This window comes from Pelodiscus sinensis, chromosome 31 (assembly GCF_049634645.1).
Source record: "Pelodiscus sinensis isolate JC-2024 chromosome 31, ASM4963464v1, whole genome shotgun sequence".
Lineage (NCBI taxonomy): Eukaryota > Metazoa > Chordata > Testudines > Trionychidae > Pelodiscus > Pelodiscus sinensis.
The window spans coordinates 3,515,591-3,532,377 of NC_134741.1; the positions used below are offsets into that span (position 1 = coordinate 3,515,591).

General features: G+C 59.5%; 1 long non-coding RNA gene across 2 annotated transcripts; it reads right to left on the minus strand.

The window, feature by feature from the left end:
* Positions 1-538: 538 nt before the first annotated feature.
* Positions 539-15,401, minus strand: LOC142821649 (uncharacterized). Of its 2 annotated transcripts, none has more exons than XR_012898336.1 (3): positions 15,323-15,401; positions 5,107-5,320; positions 539-4,911 (listed from the first exon to the last, which is right to left on the minus strand). It is a non-coding gene; the product is annotated as an uncharacterized LOC142821649 (long non-coding RNA). The 2 variants fall into 2 exon arrangements; XR_012898337.1 differs by lacking the exon at positions 15,323-15,401 and adding an exon at positions 7,349-8,647.
* Positions 15,402-16,787: the final 1,386 nt, after the last annotated feature.

Genomic DNA, 16,787 nt, shown 5'->3' on the forward strand with positions numbered 1-16,787 from the left:
CTGGCTCATGAAGCCCTACACGGGGCACCTCAATCCCTCTCGCCAGGCCTTCAATGCCAGGCTGACCAGGGCCCACATCGTGGTGGAGGGGGCCTTCGGGCGACTGAAAGCCCGCTTTCGATGCCTCCTCACTCGTCTGGACCTGGCCGAGCACAACATCCCTCCTGTGGTGGCAGCATGTTGTGTGCTCCACAATTTGTGTGAGCAGAAGGGGGAGGCTTTCCTGCCAGCCTGGATGGCTGAGGCTGACCACGTGGCTGGACACTACGGTCAGCCCCGCACCGCCGCCATCCGGGAAGCCCAGCAGGGGGCCGTCCGGATCCGGGAAGCCCTGCGGGAGAGCTTCCTGGTGGAGGAGGAGGACTGACCTCTCCCTTGCATGCCCCACTGGGGCCTTCTTCCACCCTACCCCCCTTCCCCTTTCCCCTCCCTATCTACTGTAAAATAAAGACACCTGTTTTTCAAACAAAAACGTCTGTTTATTTAACATAAGTGGGGTGGGGGGAGAGAGGGGGGAGGGTGAGAGAGGGGAGGGGGAAATCTGGGACGAGGGAGCTGGAAGGGGAGGGAAGGGAGGAAGGGAAAGGAAAGCTCAGTGGTGGGAGTCCGGCTGCCTCTCCCGTCTCGCCACACTGCGGGTCCGGGGGCGTCGGTGGGAAATGGTTGTGGGGGGGGGGCAGGAGGGACAGGGGGTGTGGAGGAAGCAGGAGCGGGAGCAGGAGGGGGAGAAAGAGGAGCAGGGGGAGCAGGAGGAGAAGGGGGAGCAGGAGGAGCAGGGGGAGGAGGAAATGGGAAGCGGTCGAGCAGGCTCTGGAGGTGGCCTCGCAGGGCACGGCCCTGCTCCTCCAGGGCCTCCAGACTCCTCCGGCGCAGCCTCAGGTCCTCCTGGACCCAGTGGTCCTGGGTGCGGAGCTGGTGGTCCATGAACCGGAGGTGCCGCCTTTGGTACTCCTCCTCGTTCCTGGCTCTCCTGCTTGCCCGGGCACGGGCAGCTGCTGCAGGCAGTGTGGTGCACCCTGCAGGCCCAGGTGCTGCAGCTGTGGTGCAACAAGACCAGCGGTCAATTACCCCAGGGGCCCAGGTGTGTGAAACCCAGCTCCCCTCTGCAAGGCCAGGGCCCCTGCAGGATCCCCAGCTGCTGCTCCTTGGTGGGCAAGGCCCAGGCGCACGGTCCCGGGGCTCCCTCTCGCCCCAGCCCCCCGTACACATAAGGGGAACACGATGGTACTCACAGGTGGATGCCTCCCCAGCCTCGGACAACACAGGCGAACGGCTCTGTGGGGTGCCTCGGGGGTCCCGGGTCCTGGGCAGGCTGGCGGCAGGCTCCTGGCTCTTAGAGCCCTCCTCCTCCTCCTCCTCCGTCTCCAGGAGCGGGCCCTCTGCCCCGGGGTCTATCACGTCCCGGGGGGGCAGGGACGGCATGAGCCCCCAGAAGGCGGTCCAGGGCGTGGAAGTGGGGGCAGGCCTCCGGGTCGGCCCCTGGCTGGCAGGCCCGGGAGTAGGACTGCCGCAGGTCCTTAATTTTGCACCGGGCCTGCTCCCGGCTGCGCTAGTGGCCCCTGGCAGCCAGGCTGGCAGCCATGCGGCCATAGACGGCCGTGTTCCTGTGGCTAGTGCGGAGATTGTGGACATTGGAGGTTTCCCCCCAAACCTTGATGAGGTCCATGATCTCCGCACTTGACCAAGCGGGCGCCTGCCTTTTGCGCCCCCGGGCAGGCTCCTCGGAGCCGCCAGGCTGGTCCTGGGGAGCAGTGGAGGGCTGGGTGTCCTCGGGTGGCTGGCTCATGGTGTGGCCTTGCAACTGGCACAAATTGTGTAGCCAGCCCGTGCCCCTTTAAGGGCTCCGGGGCCGGGAGGGGGGCAATAGAGTTTCCCTGGTGTTGGCCAGAGTGGCCACCAGGGAAACCTGGGAAGTCTTAGCCTCCCACTAGTTTGAATTAAGGGTCTACACAGCCCTTAATTCGAACTAGGTAGTTCGAACTAGGCTTAATCCTCGTAAAATGAGGTTTACCTAGTTCGAACTAAGCGCTCCGTTAGTTCGAATTAAGTTTGAACTAACAGAGCGCTAGTGTAGCGCCTAGGAAAGTTAGTTCGAACTAACGGACATTAGTTCGAACTAAATTTGTAGTGTAGACATACCCCCAATCCTCGATGCAGGCTCTAGCAGAGATGTTACAGCTGCTGGTTTAAAAGTTCTTGTTGCACATCCTAGGGTCAGGATGGGTTCACAGGTCTTCCGGGCTCTTCGATCCCTGCAGTGCTGCCTCTGGGATGAAGTGCTGAGCTGAGAACAAAATGGCATCGACCACATGGCCTCTTTATACCTCCTTCCTGGCCTCTTCTTGTATGTAGCAGGTCACCTGGTCAGAGGCCAATCTCTGTGTTTCCTGCTGGCTGCTCTCAGGTGACAGCCCCCATTCTTTGGGTGTGTCCATAGCCCATTGAGAGCCATTGTTCCACAGGGCCTCAGTAATTAGCATGTCCACAGGCTCGGCCCTGCCCAATGCTTAACCACATGCAGGGAAATCTTCAGTGTCCATACAAGTACATGCTCATATTTGCACACACAAACATTATACAAACACAAGAACAGCATACATAGGATTATCAGATAATAAGTTTCTATTCAATACCTCACATGGCCCCCTCCTATACCATTTTTGGGGCCAACACTCCCACCTATGGGTGCATCAGTGATCTGGCTGCTCCCCTCAAGATCCAGCAACGTGACAACAGCAAAGCATTTTTTCTCTGCGCCTGTCTGTGTCAGTGCTTCCCTTTGGAGACGCCATCGCAGTTGGCAACATGGAGCCAGAGCTCGCCCTGGGCTTTCTGGTGCAGTTTTTGGACTTGCTGCTGCAAGCCTGCCAGCAATGGCTGGAGGCTGCCTGGCACCATCTGGTGCACGTCAGCCCCCTGCCTCTCCGCCTGGCCTCCCTGGAGGCCGTGAAGGAGCCGCAGCAGCACCCAGACGCCGGCGTGCCTGCCGCATCTGGCGTCTGGACACCAGCAGGGACTGGTGGGACCCCATCATCCTGGAGCGCTGGGGAGACAGATAGTGGACCCAGAACTTCAGGATGAAGAGGGACACCTTCCTGGAGCTCTGCGAGTGGCTCGCCCCTGCTCTGCGCAGAAGGGACACTCAGATGAGGCCTGCCATCCCCCTCCAGAAGCGTGTGGCCATCGTCCTCTGGAAGCTCTCCACGCTGGACAGCTACCGATCCGTCGGGAACCAGTTCGGCGTGGGGAGATCCACCGTCGGAGCAGTGCTCATACAGGTATGGTTCTCACCGGCCACTGGGCTGAGGGGGAGGGGGACTGCAAGGAGGGGATGGGCTGCCCCAGGGAAAATGGAGGGGAGGAGGCGAAAGTGCCCTGCACCGGAGGGGTCGGTCTGTCCCAGCCGTACTACATGCTGCCCGCGGGGGTTGCTTCTGGGAGTTGGGCGCGGGGCAGTGCCAGGGCACGAACAGTCCCAGCCACCTGGGCGCCCCAGTGATTCGCAGTTTGCTGTGTCCCTCTGCAGGTGGTCAAGGCCATCAACCGGGTGCTGCTCCGCAGGGTGGTCCGCCTTGCTGACCCGGACGCCGTCATCCGGGGCTTCGGCGCCCTCGGCTTCCCCAACTGCGGGGAGGGGCCATCGACAGGACACACATCCCCATCCGTGCCCCTGAACACCAGGCCTCCCAGTACATCAACCGAAAGGGGTACTTCTCCGTGCTTCTGCAGGCCGTGTGTGATCACCGGAGACAGTTCACAGACATTAATGTGGGCTGGTCCAGCAAGGGACACAATGCACGGGTGTACTGGAACTCCTCCGTGTGCCAGAGGCTGCAGGCCAGGACCTTCTTCCCCGACCGCCACGTCAGGGCCTACCCCCTACAGCCCTGGCTCATGAAGCCCTACACAGGGCACCTCAACCCCTCCTGCCAGGCCTTCAATGCCAGGCTCACCAGGGCCCGCATCGTGGTGGAGGGGGCCTTCGGACAATTGAAAGCACGATTTAGGTGCTTCCTCACCCGCCTTGACCTCGCCGAGCACAATATCCCTCCCGTGGTGGCAGCATGTTGTGTGCTGCACAATTTGTGTGAGAGGAAGGGGGAGGCTTTCCTGCCAGCTTGGATGGCTGAGGCTGACCTCATGACTGGCCACTATGCTCAGCCCTGCACCGCCGCCATCTGGGAAGCCCAGCGGGGGGCCGTCCGGATCCGGGAAGCACTGCGGGAGAGCTTCCAGGTGGAGGAGGAGGACTGAACTCTCCCTGCATGCCCCACTGGGGCCTTCTTCCACCCTTCCCTCCTTCCCCTCCCTAACCCCCCTTCCTAATGTCAAATAAAGACACCTGTTTTAACAATCAAAATCTCATTTTATTTTACATAACTGGGGTGGGGGGAGGGAGGAGTGAGTGTGGGAGAGGAGAGGGGAAACCTGGGAGGTAGGAGCTGGAAAGGGGGAGGAAGGGGAGGAAGGGAAGGGAAAGCTCAGGCATAGGAGTCCTGCTGGCTCTCCTGTCTCGCAGCACTGCAGGTGTGGGGGTGTCGGGGGGGATTGGGTGTGGAGGGTGGGGCAGGAGGGACAGGGGGTGCGGAGGAAGCGGGAGGGGGAGCAGGAGTGGGAGGAGGAGCGAGAACTGGGACGGCCGCAGGGGTCGGTGCAGGAGGAGGCAGGAACCTGTCCACCAGGGTCTGGAGGTGGCCTCTGAGGGCACGGCCCTGCTCCTCCAGTGCCTCCAAACTCCGCTGCCACAGCTGCAGGTCCTCCCGGACCCAGTGGTCCTGGGTGCGGAGCTGGTGATCCAGGAACCTCAGGCACTGCCGCTGGTACTCCTCCTGGTTCCTGGCATGCCTGCTGGCCCGGGTGCGGGTGACTGTTGCGGGGGAGGGGTGCGTGCTGCAGTCCCAGGTGCTGCGGCTGTGGTGAAAGAAGAGCAGCGGTCAATTCTCCCTGGGGACAAGGTGGGTGAAACCCAGCCCCACTCTACAAGGCCAGGGCCCCTGCATGACACCCAGCTGCTGCTCCATGGTGGGCAAGGCCCAGGTGCATGGTCCCTGGGCTCCCTCTCTGACCACCCCGCCATACACATAAGGGGAGCATGATGGTACTCACATGTGGAGGCCTCCCCGGCCTCAGATGACACAGGCGATGTGCTCTGTGGGGTGCCTCGGGGGTCCTGGGTCTTAGGCAGGCTCCTTGCAGGCTCCTGGCTCTTGGCGTCCTCCTGCTTCTCCTCCTCCATGTCCGGGACAGGTCCCTCTGCCCCAGGGTCGATCACCATCCGGGGGGCATGGACAGCGTAAGCCCCCAGGATGCGGTCCAGGGCCTGAAAGTGGGGGTAGGCCTCTGGGTTGGCCCCTGGCTGGCATGCCCTGGAGTAGGACTGCCACAGGTCCTTGATTTTACAGCGGACCTGCTCCCGGGTCCGCAGGTATCCTCTGGCGGCCAGGCTGTCAGCCATGCGGCTGTAGACAGCTGCGTTCCTGTGGCTAGTGCGGAGATCGTGGACATTGGAGGCCTCCCCCCAAACCTTGATGAGGTCCACGATCTCCGCACTTGACCAGGCGGGCGCCTGCCTCTTGCGGACCCGGGCAGGCTCCTGTGAGCCACCAGCCTGGTCCTGGGAAGAGGCAGAGGGCTGGGTGGCAACGGGTGACTGGCTCAGGAGTGCCAGGTGCAGGGTCTGCTGGCTGGGTGCTGGCAGGCTTGCAACTGGCACAAACACTGAAGCCAGACCGTGGCCCTTTAAGGGCTCCGGGGCCGGGAGTGGGGCAGAAGAGTTTCCCTGGTGTTAGCCAGAGTGGCCACCAGGGAAAGCTGGGAAGGGCTAGCCTCCCACTAGTTCGAATTAAGTGGCTACAGAGCCCTTAATTCAAACTACTTAATTCAAACTAGGCGTTAGTCCTCGTGGAATGAGGTTTACCTAGTTCAAATTAAGCGCTCCGCTAGTTCGAATTAAGTTCAAACTAGCCGTTTGTATGTGTAGCGCATATCAAAGTTAATTTGAACTAACGTCTGTTAGTTCAAATTAACTTTGTAGTGTAAACATACCCTGGCTTCTCTGCCTGGCTCCTGGGCTCTGCCCCACGTGTGTCCCTGGCTGCCCCCCCCCCCCCACGGGCCATGGAGCTGCGGGGCAATGGCTCCAGCTCCTCTGGGTTCCTGTGGAGTTGGATTGACCCACCCCCAGATGTGGGAACCGCCATTCCCCCAATAGCAACCCCCCCCCCCCCCGTGATTCTGTGCTGGCCTGTTGCTGCTGGGGGCTGGTATCACACCTGACCGCCCCCTTTGTTACTTCTCTTGTTTCCAGCCCCACAGCCCCTGGGCCGCGCTGGGACCTGGGACATTCCCACCCCAGTGCGGTCCCTCTCCCCTCTGGCCCAGGGACACAGGCTGGGGGGGGGGGGGGTCTGTTAGTTTCCCCTCCTGCCTCTCTCCAGCTTTTCCTCCAGGGATGGGTGGGCCTCATGTGCTGCTGCCCCACTCTGCCCCACCCCACACACTGGTCACCAGCCCCTAGGGCAGGGGTGCAATGTTCTGACGGATATGGGATACGCCTGTCACAATGAGCGACCTCTGCCTTTGCCCATAACCCTCGGGGCCTCGGGACCTCATTCTACGAGGTGTACAGATAGTTTAGATTAGAAGCCTAATCCGAACTATCTAGTCCGTGCCGCGTGTAGCCGTGCGGCACGGGGTTCGCCCTAGCCGGCTTTTAAAAATGGCGGCGCCGGCTTTATGCTAATGAAGCCCGGGAAATTCAAATCTCGGGCTTCATTAGCAAGTTCGGTATGCATACATTACCCCCCTAGTTCGAACTAGGGGGGTAGTGTAGACATACCCTTACTGTGATTTGAATGGGGTAAGAACCACAGGGGCAGTTGAGTGGAGCCTCAGACTTTCCACGTGCTCTGGCTGGGGGCGGGGACATGGGATGGGGCTGCTCATGGGCCCCCCTCCAGTGTTCCCTGTAAGCTGAGTGCTTGGGCAGCCACTCAGGAGCAATTCAGGTGCTGCCCAGCTGATCAGCAGAGTCCCCACAGCCAGCTGCCTGGGTTTTAGTGGTGCACATCTGCACCTGCCTTAGTGCATAGAACAACATTTATTCCGCACATATATGGAAATACATTTGAGGGAACCCTGCCCCTGCCCTAGCAGGACAGCCTGAGTGACAGATAGCCTGCTCCCTCCCCAAGCTCCACAACGCTCTGGTTTCTGCCCGTCCCAAAGGAGCATTTGCCCCAAGTCACGGGCACCTCCTGGCTGAAAGCAAACCCAGCGCCTGCAGCCAGTCCTATGGCACCATCACCAATGATTTACTGGCCCAGAGAAGGGAAGGAGAGTTACTCACAGGGCGAACGCAGCAGCCGGAAACAGGCACATGCACACGGCGCACTCCTGCCTGGCCCAAAGGAATAGAGGCGCCTCTGGTGAACCAGCTCGGTGCGTTCTGTAGCACCAGCCCACCAGCTGCAGATCTCTCAGTTTGTGCTCAACCCTCCTCTGACAGCCATACCCCTCCCTTCCTGCCCTACCCCCAGTGTCTAAGCCTGGGAGAGAGAAAGTTCTTTCTGCCCTGGCTCGTTCTTCCCTCCCCCAGAGCTCACACTGATAAGAGGGTTTGGGGCCGGCTCCTCTTCAAGGGCAGGCAGAGGAGGGGAGCAGCCAACAGAGTCTTATGCTCCAGGCTAGCTTGTCTGGTGTCTGGAGCTCCCTGTGCCAGGCAGGAGATGCCCCCTCCCCTGTCCCCTGGACACACCAGGGTCTCACACTTGGCTGTGCCCCTCTCCTGGCCTTGGGCTGCTCCCAGTGTCACAACAAACCCTCATCCAGCCTCTGAGAAACACCGAATCCTCGCCCAGCGCCACAGGCACAGCCAGTCCCAGGGGTCAGCACCGACAGCCACCCCCCAGTATTTCCCAGAGTATTTCCCAGCCCTGTCTCTGCCAGTCCAAGGCCTGTTTTAACCACATGGACACCCCAGGGAGCCAACTGGCTGCCGGCTGGCATGTGCCAGTGTCCAGGGAGGTTTGGGGCCTGGGCAGGAGCTGGCATCTGGACGGGGGGAGGAGGAGGCAGCATCACAATGTCCCTGCATATCAGGTCTACACCCACTGATACCCCATCAGCACAAAGTGTCTGTGCAGGCCCCACACCTGAGCCCCCTGCCCGCTGCTCCTATTTCAGTCACGTCCCCGCCCGCCTTCCCCTCGCTGTGTCTGCGCCAGAGTCGTGCCGGCGCCGGGCTCCCCAGAGGCTACAGAAGGGAAATAAAACCCCTGCGCAGCTGGGAGGAAAGGCCTGGGGGCCACATACACCAGCCCTGAGGGGCTGAGACCAATCGCCAGGCACCTCACTGACCAGCGCCTGCCCAGTCACAGGACGCGCCGGGACCCACCCAGCTTGAGCTGGGCCCATGAGCTCCCTGGGTAAGGAAACGGGAGAGACACCCCCTCAGAATGGGCCCCACACACACCAGCGTGCGAGCAGGGAGCCACCGGAGCCAGCCAACGGGAGCCCCCCACAGAGCATGTGACCTAAGTCCTGGCTCTCATGGAGCTTGGTGACTAATTCCCTGCTGCAATAGACAGGTGCTGAACTCAGCCTAGGAACCCCTCTCCTGGGGCCAGAGGCCTGTAGCCAGACATGATCCCCATCTTGTTCCTCCTCCCCCCTCTCCCCTCCCCAGAGAGCAAGAGAAAGGCAGTCAGCCTTTGATGCCCTGAGAACACAGATGTGCTGCCTGTCCCTGACTCTACTATAAATAGAAACCAGACAGTAAATGGGCTAGCTGACGACCCAGGGCCTCCCGCCACCCTGATGGTTAGTACCAGTAATTGACACGCCCGCACTGTCCCAGGAGAGGAATCTTTGCCCATCACATACCAGAAGTGCCTATTGTCCACACTTTCCCAGGTGTGAATTATGCTTTGCACCCTTCGTGGGAAACTTGGCATTCAAAGCCATTTTTCCTAATTGGCCACTTGAGACCAGGAAGAAGCCTACATGACCCAAGGGGTATAAAGAGGGCTTTAGTAGCCCACCCCATTTGAGCTCCAATCACCTACACCTGCTGGCAGGTATTGATTGTCTCCCGAGGTCCGTGGGATGCCCAACCTCACCCTACTTCTTCCCGAGGGATTGAGGGAAAGACGCTGGCCACGCCAAGTCTGGAATGCAGGGGTGAGAATTATACCTGCAATGTGTTTCTTTATGTGTACACTTTAATTGTTACTATGTTATAAGTTTAGTTCCTCTATTACAGTTTAAGTCAAACTGCTTCATCTCTATTGTAAAACTGCCTTTGGTAAGGTCACTTAGCTATAAACTGTGGAACCCAATTAACTTGTCAATCAAACTGCCGGGAGTCTTTGTATCTATCTGTAAACTGCAATAAACACTTAACTTCTATTAGAACCCCTGTTCCCTTCTATGTAAATGCCGGTATCTTGTTAGTCTGTCAATCACACTTAAGAAAACTTCCTCCTTAATGGAAGCACTCCGAGTGGCCATTTTGTTTCATTGGAAACTAGCAGTCAGCAATTATCCAATCAGACCACAGGAAAATCATTAGCTTGTCAATCAAAGGTGCAACAGCCATTTTGCTTCATTTATAAATTGGGCGGCCATTTATAAAGCCCCGAGAAACCATTTTTCTGTCAATCAAATCCCCGCGGTTTGCTTTCGGACCGCTGCGTAAATTAAAGTGAAAATAAGTTGGTGCCCTCATTCACTTTATATATATATATATATATATATATATATATATATATATATATATATATATATATATATATATATTGAACCAAGTTTTCTCTATTTTCTTTCTTCTTTCTCCTGCAAATAAGCCAGTGCATGTCAAGTTTCTGACTTTAACCCATGCTGCTGTACCTGAACCAAACAAAAACAAAAGAATTCCAGCCGGTCATAAGGGACAGATACAGGGAAAGCTTTAGCATTGGATCATGTCGCTTCCAGAGGACAGAGCCATTGGGGCATCTCTCAGCCTCCCTAGGCTACCCGCTGCGAAGGGATCGTGTATCCTAGCAATAAAAATCTGAGGTTTAATAAGCTCTCCCTGTAAACTTCTTGGGGCACCCATCAACCTTCTCCAGGTTGCCTGCTGTGAAGGGACCCCAGTCCCAGCAGTTGAAGTCTCGGGTGTATAACACACACACACACACACACCACTCACTGCCCTGACCACTGGCTGACCGGGGCCCAGTCACCCTCGCTGCACCCTGGGCCAAGGAATTAGGCTGGAGCCTCACACACCTGGAGTGGGCAGAGGAGGGAGTGGGGCCCACCTGAGAGCTTTCAGCCCCCGGATTAGCTCCTGGGGTGCAGGATCCTCATCTCCTTCTGTCTCTGCCGGGTGGGGAAACTGAGGCAGGGTCTCCGTAGCTGGGGGCAGAAGTTATGAGGGTGGTGGAGGAGTGTTGTGAGGGGATGGGGGCAGGGCAAGGGTGGGGGGAGGGATGAGGGAGGCAGGTGTCTGGTTTAGGACAGGAAGCCCCTGGCCCAACAGGCTCCTGGAAGCGTCAGGCAGCACCGCTGGCCGGGCTGTGGAATGTCTGGTTTGCGGTTCTTCAGGCTCCCTGCCAGGCCCTGCACAGCCTGTGGGCAGCCCCTGAGCTGGCATGTCTGGCTCTTTGCATTAGGACAATTGGGGGGTGGGGAATGTGCTACCCACTGCCTGCCCACAAGTACGGCCCCATCGACTGGGCCAGGGCTGGGCAGGAACTTCTCCTGTGCAGTGCGGCGAGCAGGGCTGGCCATTGGCGAGGCTCCCAGGGAGGCACCCCGGCCCCTCTCTTCTGCCCCCCGCCCATTCCCCCAGAGACTGGCTGGCGAGATTGCCCCAATGCCAGCCCCACTGCTCGGCGTGGTGCAGTCATGAGGCCAAGGGCAGGAGTGTCCTTGGATGTGGGGAGCAGATGGGAGTTGGGTGGGGGGCCTGGAGTGCGGAGGGAAGGATAGGGGGATGCGTCAGGCCATGTTTGGCTTGTGGGGGGGTACAGCCTCTCTCAGGCTTCTCTACCTGCCCCGCCCCTCAATTTCTGTTCCCAGCATGGCCCTTGGACCTAAAAGTTTTCCAAGCCCTGAACTAGCACCACTGGAGTGTTCAGAAGCGTGGCCCCTTCCCACCCCCGCTGAGTCACTCCTCCTCCCACCTCCTGCCCCACTCCCTCACTACTCATCCCACCTCCTGCCCCACCTTCCTCACTTCTTCTCCCTCCCTATTCTACCCCCTTCCTCACCCCCTCACTGCCTCCCTCCCTATCCAACCTCCTGTCCCATCTCACCCACTGTGTCTCTGCCTGTCCCCGCACTCTGAGATGCGGATTCACAGACCCCAAACTCCTGGGTGCTGGCAAAGGGGCAACAGACGCATGTGCCTTAACTCGTGCCCCAGCACACGACAAAAACGAGAAGGGGGCCAGGTGGCAGCTGGGGAGGGGCACCCCACACAGCCCTGAGCAGCCACCTGCTGAGCTCTGAGCAAGGCTAGTCCAGGGGTGGGCAAACTTCTGGCTTGTGAGCCACGTCGGGTACGGAAACTATGGAGAGCTGGGGGGGGGAGGCTGTTCCCCTCCCCAAAGAGCCAGGCTTATCATGGTCCCTCCCCCTGACTCCCTGGGGCCCCACCCTCTAGCCAATCCCCCCTGCACCCTCCGACTGCCCCCGAGATCCCCAAGTCCTACTGAGCCCCTGTACTCCAAGGTCCCTGACTGCCCCTTTGGGACCCCAGCCTGCTACCCATCCTGCTGTGCTCTTGGCCCTGTGACCACCACCCCTGGCCCCTGCTTCCTGTCCAGCCCCCTTCCCCTTCTCCTTGGCCCCCACCCATGGGAATCCTACTTCCTTTTCACACCCCCACGCCCTGCCCCTGATCATCCCAGAATCCCCACCCCCTCCCCCTGCGCACTGTGGGCCCTGGTCTCAAATTGGACACCTGGTCACTCTGGTCCCTGGTCAGTGCAAGGTGACCACCCTGTGTCCCCGTCACTCTGGGTTGGGAGAGGCCTCGCCGCTGTTCTCATTGCAGCCCAGCATGGGCTGCTGTTCCTGGACAGCCCCTGGCTGGAATGTGCCAGTCTCAGTCTTGGCTGAGCCCTGGCTACCGAGAGAAGAGGCCAACGCAAACAGCCCACAGGCAGCCAGGGAGTCAGCACATCGGGGGGTGGGGCAGGGAGCTGGGGGCAGAGCTGGGCTCTAACTCACTGGGGGTATGTCTACACTAGCCTCCTAGTTTGAACTAGGAGGGTAATGTAGGCATACCACACTTGCAAATGAAGCCCGGGATTTGAATTTGAATTTCCCGGGCTTCATTTGCATAACCCTGTGCCGCGCGCCTACATGCGGCACGAACTAGGTAGTTCGAACTAGGCTTCCTAGTTCGAACTACCGTTACTCCTCATTCCACGAGGAGCCTAGTTCGAACTTCCTAGTTCGTGCCGCATGTAGCCGCGCAGCACAGGGTTCGAACGAGCGGGGATTTAAAAATGGTGGAGCCCCGCTTATGCAAATGAAGCCCGGGAAATTCAAATCCCGGGCTTCATTTGCAAGTGCGGTATGCCTACATTACCCCGCTAGTTCGAACTAGCGGGGTAGTGTAGACATACCCATAAGGACTAAAGCAACAGAAGCAAAATGCAGGATAATGTAGCACTTTAAAGACCAACAAGATGGTTTATTAGGTGATGAGTTTTCGTGGGCTAGACCCATTTCCTCAGATCAAATAGTGGAAGAAAATAGTCACAACCATATATACCAAAGGATACAATTAAAAAAAATGAACACATATGAAAAGGACAAATCACATTTCAGAACAGGAGGGGAATGCGGGGGGGGGGGGGGTGGGAGGGAGGAAGGAAGGTAAGTGTCTGTGAATTGATGATATTAGAGGTGGGGAGAGTGGAATGTCTGTGAGCTAATGGTATTAGAGGTGATAATTGGGGAAGCTATCTTGGTAATGGGTAAGATAGTTTGAGTGTTTGTTCATTCCTTCCCGGAGAGTGTCCCCGCGGGTCCCTGCAGCCCCAGCCCCGCCCCTCAGACCGACCAGCACTGAGGCGGGAGGGGGTGGGGGCTGGTCACGTGTCAGTATCGGCACGCGCTGGGTGGGTGGAGGAGACCCCGCATGTCGACTGGCGGGAGCCGAACAGCAGCGCGCGCCAGCCCAGCCCCCCGGCACGTGGCGCTGCCTCCCCAGCCCGGCTGTGACGAAACCCCGCCCCCCATTGTTACATGCGGGGCGGGGCCGAGATGGGGGCGGGGTTGGGGCAGCCGCCGGGCCGGACCCACGCGAGGGGGGGGGCGTTTGCAGGGGCCGCAGCCAGCGCGGCTTGGGGGGGGGTCACACATCAGGGGGCGGGGCCAGGACATCGGGGTGCAGGGGGCGGGGCTGGGCTCTGGGAGCTCTGGTGCGGGAGGGGCTGGGGGTGCAGAGTGTGGGGCAGGAGCTGGGGGCAGGCTCTGGGCTGGGGGAGATATGGCGCGAGCGGTGCGGTACTTTCCTGCCCCCCCCGGTGAAGGGGGCAGTTTGGGGGAGTTTACAAAGGGGGCTGGGTCCATTTCACACCCGTTTCCAAGGCTCCCTCCCTGCTCCGGGCTCGGCTGCTCAGCCTGCCCCCCCCAACTCTTCACCCAGCCCCAGAATTATCCCCGCCCCGATTCCCCGCGCCCCACAGGCCCACAGCCCCGCCCCCTTCGCACCCGCCCTCCCCCAACTCTGCACCCAGCCCCACAATTATTCCCCGCCCCGATTCCCCGCGCCCCAAAGGCCCACAGCCCTGCCCCTTCACACTCTCCCCCCGCCGGTTCCCCTTCTCCCCAGGGGCTGCGAGGAGCGAGGGCGCCTGCAAGTCCCCGCCTGTGTCCCCGCTGCTCCGCCCGACGCCCCCTGGGTCCTAGCGCCCTGCGATCTCTGGGCTCTTTGCCCCACGCGTGTGCCTGGCTTCGCAGCTGCTCCCCCCTGCGGGCCATGGAGCTGCGGGGCGATGGCTCCTGCTCCTGTGGGTTCTTGTGGAGTCAATTAACCTGCCCCGGGCTGTAGGAACCCCCCCCCCAGTTCCTCTGCCCCCCAGGACTCCCTGCTGTGGGGGTTGCTACTGGGAGCTGGTATCACACCTGCCTCCTGCCCTTTGCTGATTCTGCTGGTCACTGCACCCTGCAGCCCCCTGGACAGTGCGCTGGGAGCTGGGACATTCCCACCCCAGTGGGGCCCCTCTCCCCACTCACTGGCCCAGGGGTACAGGTGGGGATGGGGAGGTGCATCTGTCAGTTTCCCCTCCTGCCTCTCTCCAGCCTTTGCTCCAGGGCTGGGAGCTGAGACATTACCAGCCCCACCTGCTGTTGCCCATCCCTGCCCCACCCCACATGTCGCTAGCCCCTAGGTCAGGGGGTGCAATGTTGCCATGGATACAGGACACTCCTGTCACAATGAGCAACCTCTGCCTTTGCCCATCCCCCGGGGGGGGGGCCCAGAACAGGAGGCCAAGGGCCCCCCCCCAGTGTTGAATGTGGACAGGTCTGGCCTGGCCTCTTCTTCCCAGACGCCCCTGCCCCTCCCCATTCCCCCTGCGCTCTGCCCCCGCCCCACCCTGGCCAGAAGCTGGAGCCCTGCCCAGAGAGGAGAAGCCCTGAGATGCCAATGCAGCTGGGGCCATCACAGGACCATCCACCTGGGGATGGGGGGGCTCAAAAGCTGCCCCTGGCTGATGGACCGGTCCTAGCAGCCCCTGCCCAGGGCACATGGAGGGTCCATGGATGCCCCCCACTGCCCAGCCAGCTCTTACTGTAATGTGAATGGGGTAAGGACCACAGGGGCAGTTGTAGGGAGCCTCAGACTCCACCTGCCCTGGGCGGGGGTGTGGACATGGGCTGGGGTTGCTCATGGGCCCCCCACCAATGTTCCCTGTAAGCTGAGCACTTTAGCAGCCACTCAGGAGAGATTCAGGTGCTGCCCAGGTGATTAGCAGAGCCTCCCCCCATCCCCCCACCCCAGGCAGCAGCCTGTGTTTCTATGGGTGGTGCACATCTGCACCTGCCTTGGTGCACACAACAACATTTATTCTACACATAGGGAGAAATAAATTCAAGGGAACCCTCCTCCCCCCACCCCAGCAGGACACCCTGAGTGAGAGACAGCCTGCTCCCTCCCCAATTCCCCCAACACTCTGGTTTCTGCCCATCCCAAAGGAGCATTTGCCCCAAGTCACTGGCACCTCCCGGCCGAAAGCAAACCCAGTGCCTGCAGCCAGTCCTATGGCACCGTCACCAATGATTTACTGGCCCAGAGAAGGGAAGGAAAGTTACTCACAGGAGAACACAGCAGCCGGACACGCACACACACACGGTGCGCTCCTACCTGGCCCAAGGGAATAGAGGCGCCTCTGGTGAGCCAGCTTGGTGTGGGGCCACTGCAGATCCCTCAGTTTGTACCTAACCCTCCACTCAGCACCATCCCCCTCCCTCCCTGGCCCACACCCAGCATCTAAGCCCAGTAGAGAGAAAGTTCTTCCTGCCCTGGCTTGTCCTTCCCTCCCCCAGAGCTCACACTGATAAGAGGAATGTTCGGGGCACGACTCCTCTTCTAGGGCACAAGGAGGAGGGAGGGAAGCAACCAACAGAGTATTTTGCTCACAATTCTCCTGCCTAGCTTCTCTGGGGTCTGGAGCTTCTTGTGCCAGGCAGGAGATGCCCCCTCCCTATCCCCACAGACACACCAGGGTCTCACACTTGGCTCTTCCCATCTCCTGGTCTTGGGCTGGTCCTGGTGTCATAACAAACCCTCGTCCAGCCCCTAAGAATCACCGAACTCTCACCTAGTGCCACAGGCACAGCCAGTCCCAGGGGGTCAGCACCAGCCGCCACCCCACAATATTTCCCACAGCCCAGCCCCAGCCCCATTTCTGCCAGAGCAATGCTTGTTTTAACTGCACGGACAGCCCAGGGAGCCAGCTGGCTGCTGGCCCCACATGTGCCAGTGACCAGCCTCTCTGCCCTCTCCCGAGTTAATGTCCCACATGTTGGGTTAATGCAACTGTAGGATAGTTGGGTTTGGTGGGGGCCAAACTAATCCCTGTTGGTAGGAGGATGGTGGGAAAAGCCCTTGGAGAGGGGTGACATGACACCGTTTACTTCTGGTCATGTGTCCATCTTGCTCCAGCGCCGGGCTCCCCAGCAGCTGCAGAAGGGAAATAAACCCCCGTGCACAGCCAGGAGGAAAGGCCAGGGGGCCACATTTTCTGCAAGAGCACACATAGCATTGTGGACGCTCTCCTGCGCAGGAAAGCTCTGATGGCCATTTTAGCTGTAGGGCTTTCTTGAGCAAGAAACCACTGTGGCCCGTCCACACTGCCTCCTTGTGGACGAGTTCTTGAGCAAGAGGGCTTATTCTTCATGGGGAGAGGAATAACTCTTGCGCAAGAAGCCCTGTTGTCTGATGCTGTACTATAAAGTTACTTGTGCAAGAACATCCCTGTAGTGTAGACGCTCTGCAAGTTTTTGGACAAGAACAGCTGCTCTTACGCAAAAAGCCTGCAGCGTAGACGTAGCCCTGCAGTGTAGACACAGCCTGAGAGAGATGAGGAAAGGAAGTGGCCAGAGCCTCCCCCCAGTAGGCTGGTCCTCAACAGGGTGGGTGCATTTACTTAGCACCCTCACCTTGAAGTGAGCTGTGCAATGTGAGCGGGCTGCCCAGGGTCCCCAGGGGAAGGTCTGTGGGAAGTTTCCAAGGCAACAGCAACAACAAAGTTTCATAATCTACACTCATGTGACTGTGA